The sequence below is a fragment of the Coptis chinensis genome, chromosome 1 (genome assembly GCF_015680905.1).
Source record: "Coptis chinensis isolate HL-2020 chromosome 1, ASM1568090v1, whole genome shotgun sequence".
In the NCBI taxonomy this organism is placed as follows: Eukaryota; Viridiplantae; Streptophyta; class Magnoliopsida; order Ranunculales; family Ranunculaceae; genus Coptis; species Coptis chinensis.
In genome coordinates this window covers 10,605,440-10,621,038 of record NC_141456.1, presented here as the reverse complement: position 1 = coordinate 10,621,038, position 15,599 = coordinate 10,605,440, and the positions used below count along the sequence as shown (strand labels likewise).

General features: G+C 36.3%; 1 long non-coding RNA gene across 1 annotated transcript; it reads right to left on the bottom strand.

Annotated features, from left to right (window-relative positions):
* Positions 1-5,042: 5,042 nt before the first annotated feature.
* On the bottom strand, positions 5,043-6,308 carry LOC147522055 (uncharacterized). The gene is made up of 3 exons (XR_015194886.1): positions 6,105-6,308; positions 5,652-5,796; positions 5,043-5,126 (listed from the first exon to the last, which is right to left on the bottom strand). It is a non-coding gene; the product is annotated as an uncharacterized LOC147522055 (long non-coding RNA).
* Between the last annotated feature and the right edge of the window lie 9,291 nt (positions 6,309-15,599).

Here is a 15,599-nt window from a genome sequence, read left to right as displayed (position 1 = left end):
CTCTATTGGTCGTTGTACTCCCAAAGTGAATATGTTGGTCAGTCCAACAACATACGAATCGATCCCTGTGAGGAAACCAAGTCTCTCGCAAATAACTAACCAAATTGGAGTACTCAACCCTGTAATATTTTTCCAAAACATCTCATCTACGCTGGAAAATAACATCTATCTTCGATTTGACTACAGTGTTCCACGAGAACTGGGCCTTCTCTACAAGTTCTGTAGTTGGAAAAATATCATAACATTTTGAAAGAACGCACGTAGTGATATGCCATCTACATAAATACTTGTGTGCGTTAGGGAAAACTTTGTCAGTGGCACTCATCAGGGCCAAGTCCCTGTCAGACACGATCACGGATGGGCTTATGTCACCAAGCAAGCCACTAAAATAACGCAGGGCCCACTCATAGTCGACTGTTGTTTCAGACTGAAGCAGCACCAGACACACGGTGAATGACTTCCACGTTGAACTCACCCCAACTAACTATACGAAAGGCCACCAATATCTGTTAGTTTTGTAGGTAGCGTCTAACATGAAAACTGTTGGAAAAGTCCGAGCCAACTTAACACCTTCTGGATGGGCCCATAACAACCCCGTTATCTCCTCGGTATTCTCATCCTGTCTCAACTCTTCAAAATAATATTCTTTTGCTAACAACTCACGCAATCTCTGCAATTGTGTGAGACCGTTCATATCAAATTTCCTCACCTTCTGCCTTGCAGTGTAAACTTGGGATATACTAGATATGTTTTCATGATACCTATTCTTGATGGAATCCAAAATTTGGTTAGGCTTTATTTCACACTTACTCATCTTTGACAAGTACTCGAACTCTGGAACAGTCAGACAAGTAACAAATGCATGTCCTTCAAGGGTCTTCGCCAATATATGGTTGTGAATACCATTTCTAACTTCTATTTTCCAACTATCAACAGTGCCACGTTGGAAAACACCTTTTAACTTAAATAGACATCCCGATTTCTTGGTTCCCAACCTTATCTTATTAGCCCTCCCTTCACCTTCCTTCTTGTGTGACCGATGCACACCCGAGCACTCGCAAGCCAAATTCAATCTTGCTACTCGGTTTCTTGATTTACACAAATTCTTGTTGTTTAGAACCTGTAAATCAATAAATATATATTTCAAACCTGCAACAATTAAAAAGAATAGTGACAAGTTAGAATCGAACCACACCTTGAAATTGAGAAATTAGAGCGAAGAGAATTAATAAACCAATAACTAACTAGGCATGTGAGCTTTAAAACAATTTTTGGATTTTTGATTTTATCAAACTAATTTAATCTAAGAATGAAAATTTTCTTCTATTTTATCAACTAATTAAACTAAATTTTACCGGTTTTGAAGAATTCAATTAATGAGAAATCCTAATGGTGAATGACTGCACCCCTATTTTTAAAGAATAGATTATTTCAATATTTCCAAATATTTATTCTCATTTCTATTTTATAAATTTCATCAAATAAACTCCAACGCTAATTGCAAGTTTAATGGATGATTTTCACTATATGCATTTTATGGACGCTAGTTATATTTTTTTAATCAAATATCTTCAAGCATTATAGGAAGCTATCTAAGCATGACAAATCAACTCAAATAAATTAAAGTAGTATACGTCATCAAGGATAGGCAACTAAAACGTTATTGAACAAGCTTTAATAAAAATAATAATGATGAAAAAAACTAACAATGAGAAATACCCCAATTATTATGGTGATAGAACTCGTGTACATTTCGTTTCAATATTATTAATTCATATAAAGAAAATCACTGGATACGTTAAAGATTATACTAGAGAATAAAAATTGGAAATACAAGAAAATAAGCCTACATCCTCATGATAGGGGATTCATCTTCCACCATTAGCGTAGAGATTTTACCCCATCATGAGTTTAGAACACATAAAAAGATAAGAAGTATATACCACCATTTCACTTGAAACTTGAATTATTGTATTGATTGTTGATCGAGAACAAGAGAAACTAATACACGCTCAAAACTCTCTCCCTTAAAACAAAAATGAACTAACTAAAAAACTAGCTTGATGTATTTTTCTCTCAAGTCTGGATGTCTTCAATGTCAATTCTCTTATCTATTTATAGCTTCTACAAAGAATATCTTGGTGTATAATATCTTCACATGAAATGGAAACAATCTTTGTGATATGGGAAGAGAATATAAGATAAAGAAATTTTGGAAATAGAATATAGAAGAGATATTATCAAGGCATGATGAGGGAAGGAAATATAAATTGGTAATCAAATAAAGGATAAAATGGAATGATATGGTTTTAAATTAGGAATGGAGTGATTAGCAAGAATATGGAGAATATGGTGGCAAAAATATAAGGTATTAAGGAATAATTTGATATGATAAAATCAAAGGAATAAATGATTAATGGAAATGGGGATATTTAATGGGGTAAAAATGGTAAGGATATATAGTAGTAGTTGTGATTATTCTTTCTTGATTTCCTTCCATAATTATCAATTCTCTAACATTTCCTTCCATTCTTGATAGCAGAATTTATTCCATGAGCTCTCACTTATTGATTCTTTAAATGATCATTTTTGGCTCATGGGCTCGGGCTTTGACCAACATCTTTATTTCCTACAAAAAAACTATATTAAACCAAATTAATAAAACATATTTTACATGGGACTTTTCCAAAGACATGCATATATATGCAAATAAACCTTTATGACAAAAAAAATGTGCATAATGCCATGGAATAAAGCAAATGTATGGTTTTACATTAAAAATATGCAATTAAGCATAATTGATATTATAAAGTGCCTATAAAACTATATATAAAATATACAATTTTAGGCACTTATCAAACACCCCCAAACCTACATTTTGCTAGTCCTCGAGCAAAACAAAACAAAAGAAAATCCTAACTCACTTTCGCAGGAATCGCGGCTACACTTAGCTTGTGCAACAAGCCGTTAAACCTTAAGGTTACCCCTCGAGGACGAGTTTTGTCTCGTGAGGGTTTGCAGAGAATATACCCACAAAATTCTGGTGTTCTAAATTAGACTACAAAGTCTCGATTATCCAGGTTATCACCCTAAGTTATCTCAGCAAAGTCTTTTAATCTCTTTTGGCAATAAACTTCAATTTTCATGACACCAAAGTTAAAAAAAAAACAATAAACACAAGCATTAAGCAATATAAGCACTGTGCTATGAAAAGATGCAATGCTATGCACGAGTAACTTCACTTCTAGTATCTTTAGAAAGAATCATTAACTTGGGTTCTCACTGGCTGTGTCATAGACATGTATCACTCATATTATTACACTCCAAGTCAAGGTCTCTCTAGTGTGCGAGGGCACACTCAATCCTTACACTCTTAATGACTAACCAAAGAAGCCGAGGTCGATCATCACATTTTCTTCTTACTTTCACACCACACTTAGCCTAGGAAGCTAGAGGTCTTAAATGGGTTGCAATGGGGCTTAGGTAGGGGTTAACAAGAAAAGGAATGGATATTTCAAAGAGCTATTACTTGAGAGAATAAGGTCATCACAACTACTTAGAGAAACTTCGAACTTTAGTGCTTCTTCAATTCAAATTGTAACTTTCAAGGAGGCCCAAGATTTTTTTTTTTTTTTTAAGGTGGGCACATCTTCTTGCCATTTTGATTGACTTATGGCAAGGTCTTGAAACTCTGACTTTTCTATTAAGGAAGCAACTGACTTTGAGTACACTTTATTTATTTTCTTCACAGTCATCCTAACTCTCAAGTAACAACTTAGGTAGGCTATATTATGTGTTAAAAGTTATGGGTTAAGGAGTTTGGTTCACAAGAAAAAGGCTTAAAGAGCAAGGCTTCAAAAGGGCTTATAAGGAAATGATATATATATATATATATATATATATATATATATATATATATATATATATATATATATATATATATATATATATAGGTGTGGGATATACCAGGCTCAAATGGTCAAAGAATGCCTAAATTCTACGTAGGTGTCCATGTGGTGATCTAGCAAGAAGAAGTGTGCATCTCTCTACTCGAAAAAGCTTCATCCATGGTGTCATCACTCGAGAAAATCCACACATAATATAGGCTTTTGGCTCAGACTCACAGGTTTTGTCTAGTTAATTCATCTGACTCTTGGATTCCAGAAGTTCATTACTCATAAAATGCAATGCAAAATTCATGCAAAGATCCTCAAGAACTAATGCAAGGTCTATTACACTCTAATTAACTCAGATTTTTAAGACTCAAGTCAAAGTATGTAGCTAAATTGAGACTTCTAGACCTATTTCATCATCGAAAGGGTATCAAACCTTTATTATCATAAAAATCCCATAATTGAAATCTAGAACACCATTTTTTATTTTATTTTTTATTTTTTACAAAAATCATAAACATCAAAGAGAAAATTTTAAATTTCAACACCCCAAACCTAAATGAAACATTGTCCCCAATGTTGAAAACTAAGCCACCAAAATGACAATAATGATGTTAAGGACAAAATGAACGTAAGCTTGGAAAGAGATAAATTAAAACATTTTACCTTGTTTGATGCTTATTTACTACACTACACTAGATCTATTGAAAAAAGACATTACAAATGCGTTGTTTTTTAAAAAAAAAAAGACACTTTTGGGTGTCGTATGGTGACCCTTTTTTTTGCAGTCGTTTTTTTTCTACGACACTTGACATGTGTCGTTTTTCATTTTTTTAAAAAAAAGAGCCGAATCAGGACCAAAAAAGTCCCTAGCCCAATATCTACTGAATCATGGCCAAAAGAAACCCACCCAGTACAGGTTAATTGGATCCATTCTTACTTGGCCCAAAATCTCTTCAGAAACACAACCATACCCAAATATAACCATTCTCAAAATAACGAGAAGCCCAAACTACATAACCAAACACCATAATTCAAAGTCAACTAGCTACTTCTCCAATTCAAAAAATTATCCATAATTAACCAACGGCCTCGTATGAATTGACTCAAACCCTCTTGGACGTGATAGGCGTGATATCTTTGGTTGCCGAGACACAACTTCCCATTCATTTCCTCTCGTGGGAGTTTCCTGTGTATCCTTATCTTCTTCCATGTTTCAAATCTAGTGTTTCCCTACACATGATTCAAACCTTAAATAAGCTCATTTGCACCAAACAAGTCAACAACGCAAATATCTGAACTTAAAATAGAGATAACCCAAACAAGGATTGTGTTTAAAAGCAAATAAAGATGTGCTCAATGCTAAACTTAATTTTCCATGCCACTAGATCTGTGAAACAACTAATTATATGACCAACTCATCCGTCCACAGCTAGAAAGCTCTCCTAAACAAACTTTAATATCTTAGAACAACAAATTTTGGACATGCACATATTCAAACCCTTCAGGTAGACACATATCAATTATTATCAACAGACAACAATCTCACAACATAAACTCAAATTTATAATATTAAATAATCTGAGCAAACTATTAAAAAACCTAAATCATCGATTAATTATGCTAAACAATTTCCATTTAAACACGCATATACAGATCTAAAATCAGATAAAAAAATCGATATTTCTACGGTTATTATTATTTCATGTAAAAGGATGTGTAAGTTTCGATCGAATTATTACCGAAAAAATATCATACCAGTAAAGCTCAAGATACTGTACGAAATAGATATGCAAAACCAAATTCAGAACCATAATGACTTAGTTATTCCTCCTTATCAGGGTCATCATCTCTTCTAAGATTAGCAAAATCCACTTAAACTTGTTGGAAGGTAGATGGGCTCCTGTAGCATTATTGGAAACAATATTCATTACCTACTGAAAAATATTCATTACCGTACCACACAAGCTATAGTTACTCAATCCTGTGTTCATACCAGATATCCTAATATCGGTTCTGCATGACGTGTGAAGGGGGAATCAAAAAATTGTCAACAGAAAAATAGAAGATGGAGGAGAGAGTTTAGTGAGAGATCAGTAAGAATTGAACATGTAAGTAAAGCAAGTTTTGCATGTCTAATTTTTATCTTAGTAGTTTTTTATGCTTCAAAAGAACAGTTAAGACTATAGTAGTTTCATAAAAATGAGTTACCTGCTCCCAGCTGCAACCCCTGCATGTTGAGGTCTCTTTCTAGTGACCCTACATAGATGTGCTCCAAATAAATCAGCAGTTCTCTCTTCAGCAAATAAGATTGATTCTCTTAAATGCGAATCTGGTCCTTCTAAAAAGCCACTCAGAAAAGTTTTTTTCTCAGACATGATATCGCCTTTTCTCATTTCGTCAATGAACCTCAAATCCCTTTCACTTAATCTCGAGGAACAGATCAAAGACACATGTCAACAAAGCTGCATGGAAACAAAATGAAAACGGAAGTAAAATTATCATAGCTATATATATATGTAAAAATGATAGGAACATGTCAATTATCATAGCTATACATTAAACAGGAAGTATCCTTATTATGTAAAAATGATAGGAACAATGATAAAACAGGAAGTATCCTTATTATGTAAAAATGATATAAAAATGGGATAGAAATGAAACAGTAATATAAATATCATAGCTATATATATAGGTAAAATTATCCATAATTATACATGTCAATTATCAAAGAAGAGATGAGTACCAACAAAAAGATTTACTGGTATCAAACTTAGTGTGGTGCATACCGTTTCGATATTGTCCTCCCTTAGCTTGGGACGCTGACAAGATGCTCTTAAAAATCCAGGATATTATACAGTACAATCTAGAGTGTATCTATGTACCTCTAATAATAGGCACTGCAAGAAAATCATACACAACAGCTTGTTCAGATCCCTGGTAGAATACTCTATCGAACCAGAATGTGAATCATCTTCCTTCTCATCCTGAAATCAATCAATCAATCCAATAGTAACAAGTATACAAAAAGCTATTCACAAAAACTGTTTGAATTAAATAATTAAGAGGAATTGAGTGGAAAAACAACCTTGTAAATGAAAGTTTCAGAATCTAAGCTTTTTATGCAAAGGTTATCACCATTTTCTCCTTTCTCTTTCAAATTTAACGGTCTAAATTTAGTACAAACAACCACTTTCGGCATCTCTGTTACTTGAATCAATCACCTAAACACATAAACAACGAATATTCATTATAAAAAGAACTGTACTAATTAGATCTCCATTTTTCACTTTGAAGGAAGAAAAAAAATTAAACAAAAGAATAAATACCAAAAACAGAAATGAGATGATACAACAAACCTGCTGTTTTACAGGTGATGAGAAAAAAACTTTCAAGAATCAAGACAACGCTCTCCTGCTGCAGTCTATATACAAAATAGTTGTGTGTTTTCAAGTATCTCCGGAAGTAGATCTTAAACAAGCACGAAGTGTATTAACAAGCTTAATTCGAAGTTAGATTAATTGTATTGGAGCATTGGAATTCAATTTCCAAATTTCGAGAAGCTCCAAAATTCCTAAACACACACCGAAAGTTCAGGCTAAAATTAGTTAATTTTTTTTTTTCCGAGGAACCTAAAACTTACAATACAACAAACAACCGACAAAATGCAATTGAATTATAACTAATCGATACTTTTGTAACCATTACTAGTCATTTCCACCATAACATTAATGTTTTCTAATAAGGAGACAACACATTTCAAGTCATTTCAAGCTTTATTTCATATCTTCACATCACAAAAAACCAATACCAATCAATAATAAGCTAAAAACATATCCAAAATAAACATTTAACATTTATACAAAAATTTAGGGCTATGATAGCAAGGTTTGTTTACTTACTGATGATATTAAAACAATGATCAAACAGCTGAAAGTGAACAATCTGTAATGATTAAGAAGTGATCGATATCAATCAAAACATCAATTGAAGTGATCAAAATTAAAACTTATCATTTATTTGGGATCGAAATCAAAAGATCAATTTAAGTGATCAAAATTACCTGAAGAGAGATGGTATGTGATTGAGAAGAGAGTGATTTGAGAGCGATTTGAGATTCGAGAATGATTTGCAATTCGAGAGAGATTTGAGAGCGAGGGTTTGAGAGATGGTAAGTGAAAAGTGATTTTTTTTTCTTTTTGTCCTCTCCTGCTTTTTATCTATGGGTTCTGATCCGACGCCTCACGGGGACTTCAACGACACACGTGGTGCGTGCTCATAACAGACTAAAGAACGGCGTCGGTAGTCTTGTCTTTTTTTCGAATATCTGGTGTGGTGCTAATCACATTTCCTGCCAATAAAATAAGAATGAAAGCACAAAGAAATGCAACTATACTACAACGACTATATATACAAGTGAACCCCCAAACCTAGAGTTTGGAATAGGTACAATACTTTGGGTTGCCTCCCAAAAAGCGCTAAGGTTTACGTCGTCAGCCCAACGCAGCGGTGATCGAAGAGATGATCAATCCTGATAAACAAGATCTTCCAGAAGTACTTTCTCTACTTTTGGGGAATGTAACTCCAAAAATGGCTTCAAACGTTGACCATTGACTTTAAAAGTACTACCATCTTTTGGGTTCTCAACTGTGATTGCTCCATAAGGAGTGACATGTGTGACTATGAAAGGACCAAACCAATGAGTTTTCAATTTCCTAGGGAACAAATGAAGACGGAAATTATAAAGTAAAACTTTTTGACCGACCAAAAATTCTTTCCTCATGATTTGGTTATCGTGTACCCTCTTCATATTGGTTTTGTACTTTTTAGAGAGGTCATATGCATCATTCCTAAGTTCCTCGAGCTCATTCAATTGCAACTTCCTATGGTCACAAGCCTTGACAAGGTCAAAATTAAGGCTTTTTACGGCCCAACAGGCTTTATACTCTAACTCTACAGGCAAATGACAAGGCTTACCAAAGACTAGGCGATAAGGTGAGATACCAATGGGTGTTTTGAAAGCAGTTCTATAGGTACAAAGTGAATCAGGGAGTCTTAAACTCCAATCTTTCCTATCTGGTCAGATCGTCTTTTCAAGGATTTGCTTAATTTCCTTATTGGATACCTCAGCTTGACCATTGGTCTGGGGGTGGTAAGGTAAGGCAACCTTGTCAGTAACCCCATATTTCTTCATTAACCTTTCAAAAGCCTTATTGCAAAAGTGTTTTCCCTCGTCACTAATGATAGCGCGAGGAGTACTAAATATAGCAAAAATGTGTTCCCTTAGAAAATTGACAACAACTCTATGGTTATTGGTCCTACATGCAATAGCCTCAATCCACTTTGAGACATAGTCAACTGCTACTAAAATGTACTCAAAGCCATGGGAGTTAGGAAAAGGTCCCATAAAGTCAATACTCCACACATCAAAAACTTCCACAATCAGAATAGGGGTAAGAGGCATCATGTGTCTATGAGACATATGCCCTAGGTGTTGACATTTACTACAAGCATGACAGTAAGTATGGGCATCACGAAACAATGTAGGCCAATAAAATCCGTATCGCAACACTTTTGCAGCGGTCTTTTTGGAGCCAAAATGGCCACCACATGCATGATCATGACAAAATGAGAGAATAGCTCTATGTTCCCACTCAGGAATGCATCTACGTACTATCTGGTTTGGACAACACTTAAAGAGGTAGGGGTCATCCCAAACAAAATATTTGGTAGTGGCCAAAAACTTAGATTTATCGTGCTTATTCCAATGATTGGGTAATTGAGTGGTGACAAGGAAGTTCACTATGTCAGCATACCATGGGGCCTGAGCAACAGCCATCAAGTGCTCATCAGGAAAACTCTCATAAATAGGCCAGTTTTCAATGGCCTCAGTCACTAGCCTAGACAAATGATCGGCAACTACATTTTCAGTTCCTTTTTTATCTCGAATCTCAAGATCAAACTCCTGTAGCAACAAGATCTATCAGATCAATCATGGTTTGGCATCCTTCTTAGAAAGAAGATGCCTTAAAGCCACATGATCAGAGTAAATAATCACTTTGGAACCAATCAAATAGTGTTGAAACTTATCAAAAGCAAAAACAATTGCCAACAACTCTTTCTTAGTGGTTGAGTAGTTAAGTTGGGCATCATTGAGAGTTCTACTAGCATAATAGATTACATGAGGGAGTTTATCAACCTTTTGACCTAAGACTGCACCAACTGCGTAATCAAAAGCGTCACACATCAACTCAAAAGGGAGTGACCAGTTAGGTGGTCGGATAATGGGTATAGTGGTCAAAGCATTTTTCAGATAGTCAAAAGCTTTAATATAGGCCTCAGTGAAATCAAAAGGAGCATCCTTAGGAAATAAGTTACTCAGAGACTGAGTGATTTGACTAAAGTCCTTTATGAACCGACGATAAAAACTCGCATGCCCTAGAAAAGATCTAACATCTTTAATAGACTTCGGAATGGGTAGAGTAGAAATCACATCAACTTTAGACTTGTCAACTTGAATACCCTCACTAGAAACAATGTGACCCAAGACAATGCCTTTATTCACCATGAAGTGGCATTTCTCCCAATTGAGGACTAAGTTTTTCTCCTCACATCTTTCTAAGACAAGACTCAGATGGTTCAAGCAATCATCAAAAGAAGAACCAAAGACAGAGAAGTCATCCATGAAAACTTCTAAAAACCTCTCTACCATGTCTGAAAAGATACTAACCATACACCTTTGAAAAGTCGCAGGTGCATTACAAATCCCGAAAGGCATGCGTCGATAAGCAAACGTACCAAAAAAATAGGTAAAGGTAGTCTTTTCTTGGTCTTCTGGGGCTATAACAATCTAAAAGTAACCAGAGAAACCATCTAAGAAACAATAAAAAGCATGACCTGCTAATATATCCAGCATCTGATCAATAAACGGGAGAGGGAAATTATCTTTTCTTGTTTGTGCATTAAGTTTCCTAAAATCTATGCACATTCTCCATCCGGTCTGAACTCTGGTTGGGACTAACTCATTTTCATCATTTGGGACAACAATTATCCCGTATTTCTTGGGTACAACTTGTACAGGGCTAATCCACTGGCTATCTGAGATGGGGTAGATGATACCTGCATCTAGGAGCTTCAAAACTTCAGCTCGGACCACTTCTTTCATGTGTGGGTTCAATCTCCTCTGGGGTTCTCTAGAAGTTTTAGCATTATCTTCCAAGTGAATTTTATGTTGAACCAATAAAGGATTAATACCTTTGATATCACTGAGGGACCAACCAATGGCAGACTTATGCTTTTTCAAAACTTCAACTAACAAGATCTCTTGTTCATCTAATAGATCAAAGGCAACAATAACAGGGTATGTCTCATTGGGTCCTAAGAAAATATATTTGAGTTCAGCTGGCAAAGGTTTAAGTTCTAGGCTTGCTGGTGAAGGAGTAGAATCAACCTTGGGCTCACTACTAGGCTCAACCTTAGAATCAACACTAGAAATTGTTTTTGGAATAGGAGGGTGGAGTGGTTCTACCTTAGCTTTCCAATTTTCGGTATCTAGGATAGGTGTCGAGTCTAATAACTCATTCACAATACTAATGGATCCATCTATGTCAAAGTCATAAGCAAAATAGGTTAAACATGCTTCTAATGGGTCTTCCACTTGTGGAGTAGGGATCAAACTATTGAGGAGAAAAACTTCACCAATATCCTCATCATCACTGTGTTTCTTCATAAGGTAGAAAACATTCACATCTATAGACATATTCCCAAAAGACATCTTCATCTCACCATTTCTACAGTTTATCAAGGCATTGGCTGTGGCTAGAAATGGTCGGCCTAAAATGATAGGAATTCTATTATCTATTGACTCATGAATGTCCAAAACTATGAAGTCTATAGGGTAATACCACGCAGAATCTTAACAGATCAGTCTGCTAATTGCAAGGTGACTCTTGGGGGATTTAAATCTTGTAAGCCCAACTCCTGATAAACAGAATAAAGTAACAGGTTGACACTAGAACTAAGATCTAATAGAGTATTGCCCTTGAACTTGTCTCCAATGTGGCAAGAGACTGTAAGGCTCCCAGGATCCTTAAGTTTAACTGTGGTTTTCTAATGGATTAAGGATGTGGCTTGAGTAGCAAGAAAGGCTTGCTTAGGGACATGGGTGTTCCTCTTAATAGTGCACAAGTCTTTCACAAATTTCGTGTAGGATGGGATCTGCTGAATTGCGCTGAGAAAGGGAATATTAATGCTCACATTTTTGAAAACCTCCATAATCTCAGAAAACTGTTTATCTTTCTTATTTTGAGTAGGATGCTCTGGGAAAGGGGTTTTTGGCACGACAATTCTAATCTGGGAATCTGGCTTAGTCTGGGAGTCATCTAGCTTTTGTTGTGGAGTCTTGGAACTCAGGATTACAGTTGACTCAGTTTCTTGACTAGGTGAGGCTAGAGTAATGGACTCACTTGGCATCCTAACCTGATTGTCAATTTGTCTCCCTGATCTTAGTGTGGTGACTGCTTTCATCTCCCTAGGAAAAGTATTGTCTTGGGAACTTGAAACTTCAAAGGCATTTTCCTTGGTGTTCCCCTTTGGGTTAGCCAATGGTTGACTTGGGAACGTTCCTTTCTCTCTGGCGGCTACAAGGTTAATGAGTTGACTAATCTGGTTAGACTGTTGGCTCACTTGTTGTTCAAGCTTATGGAAGGCTTCTTTCTATAGTTGTCTTTGTGGTTGTTGGGATGGAACATACTGGGAACTAGAAGATGGGTTGTACTAGTTGTACTGGGCTGGGTTCATCTGCTGGTTCATGGGGAATTGGTTATGTTGCCTACCCTGGTTGCTACTAGAAAAGCCTGGTGGACCTAATTGTTGGTTTTGAGGAAAATCTTGTCTCCAAGAGAAGTTAGGGTGGTTTCTCCAATCCTTGTTTTATGTTGAACTAAAAGCTTTTCGGGGTGTTCTCATAAAATCATTAAAGGCACACACTTGTTCCATGGTGGACTCAGGTTGTTGAACAAAGATGGGACATGAATGGGCAGTATGGTCTGGACCTGAACAAATTGTGCACGAAAAAGTGTTTGGTTCATTGCGCACACTCATCACGGAACTAAAAGCAGACGACACTTGTTGACTCTGGGCCTTATTGGATGTTAAGGCAAAAGCAGCAAATTGCTTAGTCAAATTGTTTAGACTATCCAACATAGTTTTTAGCTCATCGGGGTCTCTCTTCACTTCGTACATACTAGGGGTGGGCAATGGGCCGGGTCGGGCTAGCTCGGCCCTAAACATTTAAAGCCTTTCAATTATTAGGGCCGGGCCAGCCCGGCCCTAAAGTCCCCATAGGGCCGGGTCGGGCCGAATTATAAGTCTAAATTTCAAGCCCTGACCCAACCCTAAGCCCTCTTTAATAGTTTAGGGCCGGGTCGGGCCGGGCCTATATATTTTCTTCTTTTTACTGCATCAGTTTTAAAACTCATTTATATTACCAAAAAATTTTAAAGATTTGCAAACTCAAAGTCCCACCACTTTGAAATTTGAATAACAACCAATCTAGTAATAATTCTTGATAAGTCCAACAATTTAAAATGCATATCCACAATCTAATAAACTGAAGTACATAGTGACTCATATTTATATTTCAAAATTACAGTTAAAATGTACAAGACACATTTTGGAATGAGCTTTCACTGACATAAATCCGTTATTTCTTGTACTCAAATCTCACCAAAATTACATTTAACATTGAAGAACACAAAGACAAATAAGAATATGGAATGAGTTTTTACTGACGTCAACCTATTTTTCATTAGACTAGTGCCCAGTGCTCATTATTGTTCTTGGTGACTAGGTTAGATGGGGAGTTGTGAGGTGTACGTGAGTTGTGAGATAGAAACAATTAGGTTTACAAGTTTTTATGATATAAGACAAGTTATTAGAAGTACCCATACGGTAAATGATAAATTACAAAGAACAGTGTTATTTTAATTGAAAATATGTAACAAGGAGTTGGATAGTTTTAGTTGTGTATTTTATAGTGAAATTATAACTAGGGCTTGGTTATGGCTTAGTTAGGATCGGGCCTATTATTCAGAACCTTAGCCCTGACCCTGCCTTAGAAGGCATTAGGGTCGGGTCGGCCCTACCCTAAACTCTGTGAAGGCTTTAGTTGTGAGGGCTTTATAGGGCTTAGGGTCGGGTCGATCAGGGCCGGGTTAGGGTTGTTAGGGCCAAATTCCCACCCCTAGTACACACCTCCTCTCTTTGGTTCACTAGTTTGTATCTCGTAGATAGGGGTGGTACTAGTACTAATACCCCACTGTTGTGAATCCTCAGCTAAGTCTTTGAGGAATGTGAATGCCTCTAATCCGGTCAAGTAAGTGAACTTGCCTTTGTGCATGGATTGGATCTTTTGGCGTTGATCTTGCAAAAGTCCTTTAGTGAAAAATTGGACTAATTGCCACTTTTCATAACCAGGGTGGGGACACTTCAAAAGGAGAGTGTAGAAGCAGTCCCAACACTCATAGTAATGCTCGTTCTCAACTTGCTTAAAATTCATTATCGCCGCTCTCATCGCATTAGTTTTCGAAATGGGATAAAATTGTCCCATGTCTTAGATAAGTTGCACGCAAACATTGAACGTTGAGACTTTGACACCCAAAGGGCGTGCATATTTGCTAGTATAAATAACTCTTTGTAACTTTTTTTTTTGGTAACAAAATAACTCTTTGTAATTGTTATCCCAACTTTTATTTTGCAATGGATATTCTTCGGTGTAAACCCAACGTCCCAACCAACTGACCCATATACACTAAAGTCTGAAATGTTCTAAAAAACCTTCTTTCTGCAATTTCTAAGTTCATGATTGTCAATTTGACATTATCTATTTAATGGCGACTGAAACTGAGAGGATCTATCTCACTTATGGAGTGTCATCAGCGGTGTCGGTCCCCTTTCCAGCCAATTAATTTTTGATAGTCCTGATTATATTACAAATTTTTTCGAAGTGGCATGTTGCCATTTATTAGAATATAGATGGTGGAAACTTTTGGAATTTTGGATCTAGTAAAAGTCAACAAAAAGTACAAGACTGGTCAAACACATCTATCATCTATATATAATTATGAACAATTAGAAGGGGGGTATTGGACTAATGGTACACAATCTTCAAAAACTAAATACACAAAAGCTAAGGGTCATTTTCAGATGCAAACTAAAAATCATGCACTTATCTTTCACAGCTTCACTCCCATATTCTTTGAACTTGTACTATTCCTACTTCCTACTTGCAGGAGGATGGCACCTTTCCTTCACTGTAACATTGATTACACAAGCTAAAATATAATGAGATTTCATCTCCTTGAAGCGTGACCCAATAACGGGATAATGGCACACAGAGCAGGCCGGCATGATGACCATGCCGAGTCCTATCCCCTATTTCAAGCTTCACCATAGTGGTCATGATTCCAAAACCCCAATCCGAATCATCAAACATCACAATGAACTCAATGATGAAATGGTCGATACATTGGCTTCTCCATGTATCTCTAACATTCCACTGGTTCCATGAGATGGGATGTAAACCCTCAACAACTTAATGTATGCCAATGCATCAGCTCTCCGAACCTGCGAAATGCTTTCATTCACAGACCGCCACAAGAGAGCATCAAAAGCAATTCTTTTGCGTTTATCGGGAGGGCAAGAACA